An 11417-nucleotide genomic window follows, 5' to 3' on the forward strand; every position below is an offset into this window, starting at 1 on the left:
TTTTGCTATATGCAGATGATGTAGTGCTTTTTGCAAATACTTTAGGAGATGCACAAAAGCTTATGAAGGCATTGGAAAATTTTTGCATGCATACTAAATTAAGTGTCAATAGCTCTAAAACAAAGATTATGCTTGTGAAGAGTCAAAAAAGAGATAAACCATGCATTATGTACAACAATGAGCCACTTAAATGTGTGGAAAGCTTCAAATATCTTGGCCTTGAAGTTCCTTCAAATCATAGATGGAATGAATGTGCTACACGCCGCTTAGAGGCGGGCAAGCGAGCATACTATGCATTTGAGAACACATGCAATCTTGGAGATATTAAGTGTTGGGTCCTCAAGAAATATCTTTTCGACACTTTGGTGACACCGGTTCTTCTCTATGGGGTGGAAGTATGGGGCGGTAGCATCCCTAAATCTATGGAAAGAGTTTGAAAATGTCCAAAAGCATTTTCTTACCAAGTTTCTACAAGTTAAGAAACAAACGCCCTACACCCTCCTCCTCCTTGAGACGGGATCGCTTCCCATTGAGATCATGGCCATGGAAAGGGTTGTTGAATACATGCTTAAGGGTCAAAAAAGTCCCTCACATCGACTTCCTAGAATTGCGTGGGAAGCAAGCAAAAAGATCCAAAAGACGCATAAAAGCAAAATTTTGTGTTCCGGTTGGATGCAAGATATAGAAAAATGGTTTGGTAGATGGGATGCAAGACACTTGCTTCATGATGCATCATTAGATTCCTCTGTAAATGAGGCATTTTTGCAACACCAATGTATCATGACATGGGACAAATTTGGAGGCTCACGCTTCACACATTATACTACACATGTTGCACCTAACTACAAAACCATATTCTTTGCGGAACGGGGAAATCGTACACATCCATACATGTTAGAGCCCATAACGTTATCTTCCATTCGAACCATTGCTTCCATGCGACTAGGTCACATGCATTGCAATGTGAAACAGGGCGTTGGGGTACAAGTGATGAGAGTGGCCAGCTATGCACACTTTGCCCTAAACAAGTTCGCGAGTCTGAGTATCACACTTTGATACAATGCTCTGCCTTTGATCATATTCGACCATGCTTTCCACATCTCTTCGATCGAGCCCAATATTTGCATGAATTCCTCTCACAACCACAATGTGCACTCTCGATTGCAACATACATTGGTAAAGTTCTTGAGCATCGAGAGTCACTACTCACTTTCACACATATCACGTGAAATGTAATATTTTTGGTCTCATAGGTCATATTTGACCTCCGAAGACAATAATATAATCTATCTATCTATCTATCTATCTATCTCTCCGTCTCTCTCACTTCTTCCTTCTCTCGAAGAAGTTCTACACCTCTCATAGTACTAATCCTTCGTTTAGTACTAATTCCTTCTCTGTCTTAGTACTGTTCCTGACAGTTTGAACCAATTTTCCTCCCTTCTGTCTCTCTCATTTCCTACTAATCTTTTATTCCTCTTTTCTTTCATCCCATGGCCACTGTTAGCGCTGAAGAATATCAATCTGTTTTCTCGGAATTTCAATGCTTGAAGGAGAAGTTCCATGCTTTGGAACAAGAAAACCAACGGTTGTTGGGGGATCTTCAACAAATCTCCTTAGAAGCAACAACTCGAAGCAACCATCGTAGTGATGCAACAACAAGGGCCTGGAACACAAGGGATTCATAAAGAACCCAAGATTGGCCTTCCCATGAAGTTCGATGGAACGCGATCGCAGTTTAGAGGGTTCCTTAACCAGGTACGATTAGTTATTCAAATGTATCCTTCCCGATATCCCACCGATGCATCACGAGTGGGTTTAGTAGGCACTTTGTTAAGTGGCTCAACGTTGTCATGGTTCGCTCCACTATTAGAAAAGGAATCTCCGTTACTCAACAATTTTGAAGAGTTTCTAGGTGAGTTTAAAGCATGTTTCGGAGATACTGACAGCATTAGGACCGCAATCAACAAAATTCGGCGATTACGCCAAGGTGACCGTCCAGCCTCCGCATACGCTGCAGATTTTCGCCTACTCGCCGCCGATATGCCATGGGATGATCAAGCGTTGATGGAGCAATTCCGTTATGGTTTATGCAACGACGTCAAGGATTTACTCTTGACCTTCCCTGAAGAGCCAAAGTCCTTAACAGAAGCAATCAGTCGAGCGGTGAGATGTGACAACCGCCTCTTTGAGCGACGTTTGGAACGACAACTACAAATGCCGAGGGCAAGATCAGAGCCCATTGGTAGCAAGACCTTTTCTGAGGGAGTTATATAATGCGCCTCTAGCGAATACTCAGACTCCAATGGAGATTGACACTACACGTCGTCGAGGGCCATTATCCGAAGAAGAAAAGCAGCGACGCCGTACAAATCGACTATGTCTTTACTACGGTGGACCAGGACATATCGTAATAAATTGCCCCCATAGGACAAGAAGACAGGTAAACCAAATAGTCGCTAGTTCTAATTGTACTAAACCCGAGCGTATTTCAGTAGGGATATCTGATAGTCCTAATAGTACTAATAGCCCGGATCTAGCAAACAAATTTGATGTCCTTAGTTAGTTAGAAGAAGAGTTAAACGACTAAGTCCAACCAAAATAGGAGCCCTATTTTGGTTGGACAGCCTTAGATCTGTGCAGCCCATTAGTGGTTCCATTCCCTCTAAGCAAGTTAGTGATGTGTTCGTAGCCCAAGTAATAGTTAGTACTAAAAGTACCCCTCCAGTACATGTCCTAGCACTCCTAGATTCCGGAGCTAACTCTTGCTTTATGGATAAGAAATTTGCTCAAGCTCATAAGATATCCCTAAGAAAAATCTAGTGTCCAGCCTCTGTTGTAGTCATTGATGGACGTCCCATTGCTTCCGGAAATATCATAGAAGAGTCAGAGCCCATTAATATTGTCCTAGATAACTTAGCATATGTAGTATCATTTAATATTATTAGTATCCCAGAACATCCTATAGTTTTAGGATTACCGTGGTTCGAGTTACATAACCCAGACATAGATTGGAGAACAAGAGAAATCTGGTGTCGACAAACCCAAGGGTCAACTCAGAAGATGGCAACCATTTCGCTCGTCAGTTGCGTAAAGAAAGGCGTAAGGAGGAAATGTTCCTCTTTGCAATATCAGTAAACCCCTCCAGCACCACTAAAGAAGAATCCACCGTTCACCTTCCCGAGAAGTATCGTCATTACGTCGATGTGTTCGATAAAGTACAAGACAACACACTTCCTCATCATCGACCGTACGATTGCCCCATCGATTTACAACTGGGAAAAGAGCCACCCTGGGGACCGATCTACAATTTGTCACCAACCGAGCTGGAAGTCCTTCGGGCCTATATACAGGAGAATTTGGAAAATGGTTTCATTCGACATTCGAAATCTCCAGCCGGCGCGCCCATTTTCTTTGTCAAGAAAAAAGATGGATCGCTTCGTCTCGTTGTAGATTACCGTGGCTTGAATAAGGTTACAATCAGGAATAGGTATGCTCTTCCCCTTATCTCAAGTCTTTTAGAACGGATCAATGGTGCCAGGTTCTTCACAAAGATCGACTTACGGGGAGCATATAACCTCGTATGGATCAGACCAGGAGACGAATGGAAGACCGCGTTTCGCACTAGATATGGGCACTTCGAGTATACGGTCATGTCGTTCGGCCTCACTAATGCGCCAGCAGTCTTCCAACACATGGCTAATGATATATTCTGAGATCTATTGGATGATTGTTTGCTCATCTATTTGGATGATCTACTGGTTTATTCAAAGACCCAAGAAGAACATGATTCTCATGTACTATTAGTACTAAAACGACTTCGAGAACATGGTCTGTATGCAAAGCTGGAAAAATGTAGTTTCGGGTGTAACCAAGTGGAATTTCTTGGCTACATCATTTCGTCAGAAGGAATCTCCATGGACGCAGCTAAGGTCAAAACGGTGGTAGAATGGCAGACTCCGCGTTCGGTGCGGGATGTGCAATGCTTCCTAGGCTTTGCCAAATTTTACCGGAAGTTCATACAAGATTACTCAAAGATCGTTCTACCTCTCACACAACTTACCAGGAAGGGACAACCGTTCATCTGGTCTGAAGAAACGGACATGGCTTTCGAGAGTCTTAAAAAGGCATTTACATCGGCTCCAATTCTAACTCATGTCGATCTGGAAAAACCATTCATTATCGAAGCTGACGCATCGGATTTTGCATTGGGGAGCATTCTGTCACAACAGGGGAATGATGAGAAGCTACATCCTGTGGCTTTTCACTCATGCAAGTTTGACACCGCCGAAATCAACTACGAAATTCATGATAAGGAGCTATTGGCAATAGTGGATTCTTTTATGCAATGGAGGCATTTTCTGGAGGGATCCTCTCATCCAGTCACCGTATTTAGTGACCACAAGAATCTTGCCTACTTTCAAGATGCTCGTGTGTTGAATCGACGTCAAGCTCGGTGGGCCCACTTCCTCACGCGTTTCGACTTCAAAATTACATATTGTCTGGGGAGGCACCAAGGGAAGGCAGATGCATTATCACGGCGTTCGTATCTAGCACCCCGTCCCGGCGAGCCAGCTTTCGATAACCAAAAACAAGTCATCTTAGGACCGGCACGACTACAAGCAACACAGATCTTTGACATGCCTATGGATTCCCGCGTTATCGATACCATACGTGAAGACTTGAAGACAGATGCGTTCGCCCAAGCTATACTAGCACAAATTGATCCCTCTCGAGCGTCGTGTTCACAGTCGCAACCACCAGGTACGGACTATCGACAATTCAAATACCATGATGGATTACTCTTCTTTAAAGAACTTTTGTATGTTCCTAATGGTTCTTGCCACCTTTGAGTAGTACAAAACTGTCATGACACATATACAGCTGGGCATTTTGGTAGTACTAAAACATTACATTTAGTACAACGATCATTCTGGTGGCCCTGTATGCGACAATTTGTCGAGGATTTTGTTCGGACTTGTGATACATGTTGAAGAGCAAAAATGCCAAGGCATCATCCATATGGTTTATTAGAACCATTACCAATTCCAAGCAAGCCATGGCAATCCATTGCTCTAGACTTCATCACAGATCTTCCAGTCTCTAAGGGGTTCAATGCGATTCTAACAGTGGTCGATCGATACACGAAGATGGCTCATTTCTTGCCATGCTCAAGGTCTCTTGTAACCTCTCCTCCGGCTACCACCCACAAACCGACGGCCAAGCTGAATGAACAAATCCAATGTTGGAGCAGTATCTGCGGTGCTTTCTTAGTTATCATCAGGACGACTGGGCAGATATTCTCCACTTCGCCGAATTTGCCTATAACAACTCTATCCACGCGTCCACTAAAGTTACGCCATTTTATGCTTATACGGGATGTCACCCCCGGTGGAGTGTACTTGAAACCCCAGAGGTGTCCACAAATCCGTGCGCGGAGGATCGTTTGGAGCGGTTACGCAAGATACAAGCGGATTTATCTACTCATCTCCAGCAAGCTCAACAAACACACAAGGTCTACGCGGATCTTCATCGACTTCCATCCAGTTTTAATATTGGAGATCGGGTGTGGCTGCTACGACGACACATCAAGACTACTCGCCCATGTGAGAATTTGGATTATATGCAATTAGGTCCTTTCCATATTATTGGACAGATTAATGATGTCGCTTTTCGTCTCGATCTACCTCCTCAACTTCGGATACATCCGGTGGTTCATAGTTCTCTCCTCGAACCCTACCACGAGAGCACCATCCCAGGACGTCTTATCCAACCTCCACCCCCGATCGAGCTTGAAGATGGGCCGGAGTACGAGGTTGCCGCCATCCTTGATTCCAAGATTGTTCGCAACAAGCTCTACTATCTAGTCGATTGGCTAGGCTATAGTCCCAACGAACGTACTTGGGAACCGATCGAGAATGTGACCAATGCTCGTGCTCTTCTTGAAGACTTCCGTCGTCAATATCCACACAAACCGGGTCCTCAATCCAAGACGACTCATGACACTCGTCGTTTTAAAGGGGGGGATAGTGTCATGATATGGCAAGACTCGAACCCATGACCTTAGGTTATATGGGTCGAGCTCTTGACCATTAGATCATCTTTTGTAAGACGTAGAATATTATTTTCATTTACATTTTATTATAGGAAATTAGTGTATATTCCAGATTTCTCTAGAACATTCTAGAAGCTTCAGGATTACTCCTGAAAACACTATAAAAGAGGGCACTAGGCATTATGTTGAACCAAATTGGTTCAACGCCAGTCTTAAGACTTTTAGCCATCATTGTATATTCTCTTCATATAATACATATCTTTCTTATCATCTCTCTCTCTCTCTCTCTCTCTCTCTCCGTCTCGCTCACTTCTTCCTTCTCTCGAAGAAGTTCTACACCTCCCATAGTACTAATCCTTCGTTTAGTACTAATTCCTTCTCTGTCTTAGTACTGTTCCTGATAGGTCGATGGGGACAACTTATCACTATATGTCCTGGACCACCACAATATAAACATAGGCGGTTCGCTCGACGTCTCTGCTTTTCAACGTCTGTTAAAGGTCCTCGACGACGTGTAGAATCAATTTCCATTGGAGTAGGACTACTTATTGGGCTAGATATAGGAACATGCATAGTTCCAGATGTAGGTAGTGATGTTACCAATGCATATGTCTGCTCTAATCGAGGTCGAGACCATTGTTGATGCTCAGAGCGTCGCTCGAATAATCGATTGTCACATCGTACAACTCGACTAATCGCCTCAGTAAGAGATTTTGGATCTTCATGAAAAGTGAGAAGCAAGTCTTTCACATCATTATGAAGTTCGTGACGAAATTGGTAAATCAATGCCTCTTTGTCCCAAGCAATGTCACATGCAAGAAGGTGAAAATCAGCCACATAGGCTGAGGCTGGGCGATCCCCTTGTCGCAACCTTCGAATCTTATTAATAGCTGTTCTCATGCTATTGGTATCTCCAAAACAAGCTTGGAACTCTTTAATAAACTCATCAAAATTATCCAAAATAGGGCACTTTTTCTCAAGTAACGGCGCAAACCAAGCCAATGTTGTACCAAGTAATAGAGTTCCGACCAACCCTACTCGTGCCAAATCTGTTGGATATCGAGTGGGATGCATTTGAAATACTAGACGTACCTGATTTAGAAACTCTCGAAATTGTGATCGAGTACCATCAAACTTCGATGGGAGACTTATCTTGGGTTCTTTTGTCAAATTCGGTGCTTGTAATGCTTGTTGTCGTAATGTTCTGGGAGCCGCTTCAAGTTGGTGAAGCCTTTGAGTTAATTCCTCTTGTTGTTGAGCTTTCTCGACATTCACTTGTTGTAAATCCCCGAGCAGCCTTTGATTCTCTTGCTCTAAAGCCATGAACTTGGTGTTCAAGCATTGAAGTTCACCTAGAACGCACATATATTCTTGTTCACTTACTGCTGCCATGGTTATGAGAAGATAGGATGAGAGCTTCCTTGGAAAAGAAAAAAAATTATAATGAAGAAGGTTAGGTATTCCGGTTCACACTGTCAAGGCCGTAACCAAAGACAGGTTTAACATGAAGAAAAGAATGAGAAATAGAAAAGAAGAGAGGAATGAGAGAGAAATAAAATATTGAAAATGTATTAGCAATGAGAACAAGGGTTACAAGAGTATGCCGAAGACTGGCATTGAACCGGAATGGTTCATCAATAGTTCGCTATATGTTTATATAGCATGCTTTGGATACATGGATGCCCACCACCTCATAGGCACGCATGCTCGCCATTTGTCATTCATGCAAGCATGCCACTTGGCATTCATGTAATCATGCATTAGCCTATGCGGTGGCAACGTTTCACACTATTAGATATATTTCTTCATGATCTAATATAAGAATTTACAATTTAATAAATGTAATATGATGTATCCTAGTGGTTGAAGCTACACATTTTCTTTGACGAGGTCATGGGTTCGAATCCTTATTACCAGTCTTGGAGTTTTGGTATATGTTCATGACACTGTAAACCACCGATTTGAATACGGGGCACTCGACGACTCGAGGATACCCATATCCGCCTTCTGCTTTAGTAGCTCCATCAACTTCAGGATGTGAGCTCTGGGTACCGGAATTAGCTTGAGGTTCCACGGGACATACGGTATCGTGAAGATAACCATCGGCTCCATGATTGTCGGGTGAGAATGTTAAGGCTTTCCCATGCCTCCTGAGCATCCTCGGAAACCGGTCCTCATCTGCCAGTAGTAGAGAGCCACCCCCACCAATCTTGAGCTCCCGTAGCGTCTCGTTGGTGAACCGGTGTCCTATGCCGGCCAGATCTCGCAAGCTTGGGTCAGTAGCGACCCTCTTTATTCGTTCCCAGTTGCCCTTTGGCAAGGGAGCCACGATTGGCTTCACCTTTCGGTCCATAGTCTTCTACTTGGTGTCCACGTGGGTGGTCCGATGCGCCATGATTTCCCCTTTGAAGTCAGCAATGACTTCGTACATCTCGACTGAGTTAACCGGTATGACCCGGTCTTCACTTAGACCTCCTTTGACTACCCTCTCAATTTCTCCAAGGGTGTCATCAAATGAGACCGCCTCCATGGCATTGCCGATCCGCTCGTCGTGGCTCAAGGCTCCGCACGCCTTTCAGCGCACCTCGGCTCGTTTCCTTTTTCGGCCGCTAATGCTAGTAATGGTACAACCTCTGTTATTGGAGAACATGTGTGGGGTTTGTTCCGGTTGTTTGGACTACTGCGTCCCGACGCCTTGATAGTCCTTTCTAAAAATCCTTTCGGCCATTATTGCCGAGGGTGTCCCAATTACGCACATGATTCTGCCGCACTGTGAGAAACTGGACGGAGTGACAACTGTCCTGACTCTTTAATCTTGCGTAGGCCAAACCATTGTCCAAAACTTTGGTCTCCATTTGAGCTACCGTGATGTATGGCTCGCCGAGGATGACCGGATGGGAAGATGTCTCTTGCACGAAAAAGTGTTGGTCTATCTCGATGTCCCCAACACTTTGACATTCGGACATGCCCCGTGCAACTCTTCAGTGGCCCTTGTAGCCGCGCATATCTTCGACCCGTGCTCGGTGTTGATCGGCCATTTCCCCTTTTTGTAGAAGTCCATGGAATTTAGGTTAATTTTCGATCCGTGGTCGATCAATGCCTGATAGGAACCAGGGTTTCAGTCATTGCTCTTGCCTAGTGTGGCCTTGTATAGTGGCTTTCTGCAAGCTCGTCCTCCGTGGCCACTTCGTCGAGCAGCGCCGCCCTTACTTCAACCAGCTTCTCTGGTTCCGGCTCCGTTGCGAGGCGCTTCCTTTTTACGAGATCCAGGATGCTATCGTGGAACTCTCTCCTTGCTATGCCTATCACTTCTCTCAGTGTGAGTTCTACGCAACTATCGAGGACTCCCTCCTCCAGGACCTGTCGTAGGTTCGTTGTTTTCTTGATTTCCGAGTTTAACCAGAAGCTCGAAACCTTGGCCTTCTCCATCTCCTGAATGGGTCTGCTCTAGATGTCCTACCTCCCCGAAGGGCCTGCTCCTCCGGTCTTTTCGGCCCACTTATCGTCTACCAGATGCTCCTAGTTTTGGCATGCGGCTTCCCCAAAGCCGGTACTTTCGTCAACCGGGTCGCTCCATCCAGTGACATCGCGTACTCGTTTTTCCGTGTGGTCAACTTCTTCCTTCTTCAGCCTCTTCTCGGAAAAGGTTTCCAGTACCATCAGCCAAAACCCAGGGTTTATATCGGTGTTAGTCGCCTTTCCACCTACGCAAATGCCGACTGAGGCCGAGTAGTGGATGGGCTCGACATGCCGCAGTGCGGCCTCCTCCATCAACCTCTTCATGCTGCCTCGTCAGGGGTTTACTTCGAGCATTATCTGTGTGTCGCTCACGTGCACCCTGCCATTTCAAAGGTACAACACGTTGCTCCTGAGTGCTTTGTCGAAGTCGGCACAATCTCTTCGGGCATGGCTGAGGCCATCACACCATATGCACCTTTGATTGGCTGGCGGCCGCCGGTCGTGGGGCTGGCCTTCGTCGCCCCTTCGGGCCTGAGTGATCTGGAGATCGTGCACAATTTTTGTCAACTCTTCTAGAGCCGCGCCCCCGGATGGCCCTGCACCTACGTGCACCATGGCCGGGCCTAACTCGAGCCACCTTCTCATTTCTTCTATTCGGGTTGGCACCGACTCGACCCTCGTTTCGATAGTCGGTCTGACTGTTGAGGACCCCTTTTCTTTCCAGTCTCTGCACTTGTCAATCCGGTCACACACCCCTTTGACCACGGCCCAGTCGACTGTGACCTTGTTGTTCGTCTCTAAAAGGAGAACCACATTATCGCGGATGAGCAAGTCGAACGACTTAACAAAGAGCAGGACCTTACTCGTGTCAAGCACGGTCCGGTCCAGTGTGGAGAGCCGCGCAAACCGTGACTCAAATTCTTGAAGGAGGGTCGTTGAGTTTCAACCTTTGCCAGAGCTATCAACCCAATCCATGAAAGCCTTCTTTGACAACCTGAGTGAGTCATCGAAGCTTTACCGTTTGAGAATCCGCTCTACGTAGTCCGCCCAATCACGGCAGATCGCTTGTACTTCGACCACTTCCGCATAGATGCTTGGCGTCACGACCCGAGGAAACCCGGTCAACCGTCTATCCTCCGGAATGTTCCTCATCTGCATCTCGGACTTGTAGGCCTCCAGATAACTCGAGGTATCTTTCCCACCGAACCGGCCTAGCTTGTCGACCGTCGCCTCTATGTCCCTATCAAGGGCACTCGCGAGCGCTAACTAGGCCGTCTACAACCACCGCCATCTCTTCGGTGAGTTCGCTTCCTCTCATCTTTAGATTCCTTTGCCGCCCCTTTTTCATGTTGGGTTCACCAAATATGTCGCGGTATTCCGCGCGGATGCGTAGAAACAGGACAAGACCACGGGGGTCTTGAACCAAGGAATCGAGAAAGGAGGAAGAGACCCGCGAGTTGTGTAAACACAAACACTTTGAATTAGACAAAGAGGAGTAGGAAGGAGGTGGTCGTAGGTTTCCGACTCAATGCAGTACGAGAGAATAGCAACGCGAGAATGACACAAGAAAAAAAGAAGCAACGTAAAGCAACAGAATAGATTGTCAATAGTAGTTAGGATGCGCGCGTGAAGCGCAGGGAATACAACTGGTTAGAGTCGGGAAAAGAGCTTCGAGCTCTAGAGAAAACACACGGAAAAAAGGGGGCCTCTGGCCGGGAGAGCGCAGACGTCTGACGCTAGCCGAGGGTTCTTCGGAGGGTTTGGTCGTAGAGGTTCAGAAGAGAACGAGTGAGCGAGCTACTTCTTCTAGTTCGGTAGCGTCCTCTGCTTCTCAAGAAAAAAAAAAGATCCCTCAAACAGTCTTAGGCCTCCCCTTTTATAGCACAAGGAGTAGCCGTTACAT

Source organism: Azolla caroliniana, unplaced genomic scaffold (assembly GCF_043228905.1).
Source record: "Azolla caroliniana isolate FFs.n. ecotype wild unplaced genomic scaffold, voAzoCaro1.0.p SCAF_4, whole genome shotgun sequence".
Taxonomy (NCBI): Eukaryota; Viridiplantae; Streptophyta; class Polypodiopsida; order Salviniales; family Salviniaceae; genus Azolla; species Azolla caroliniana.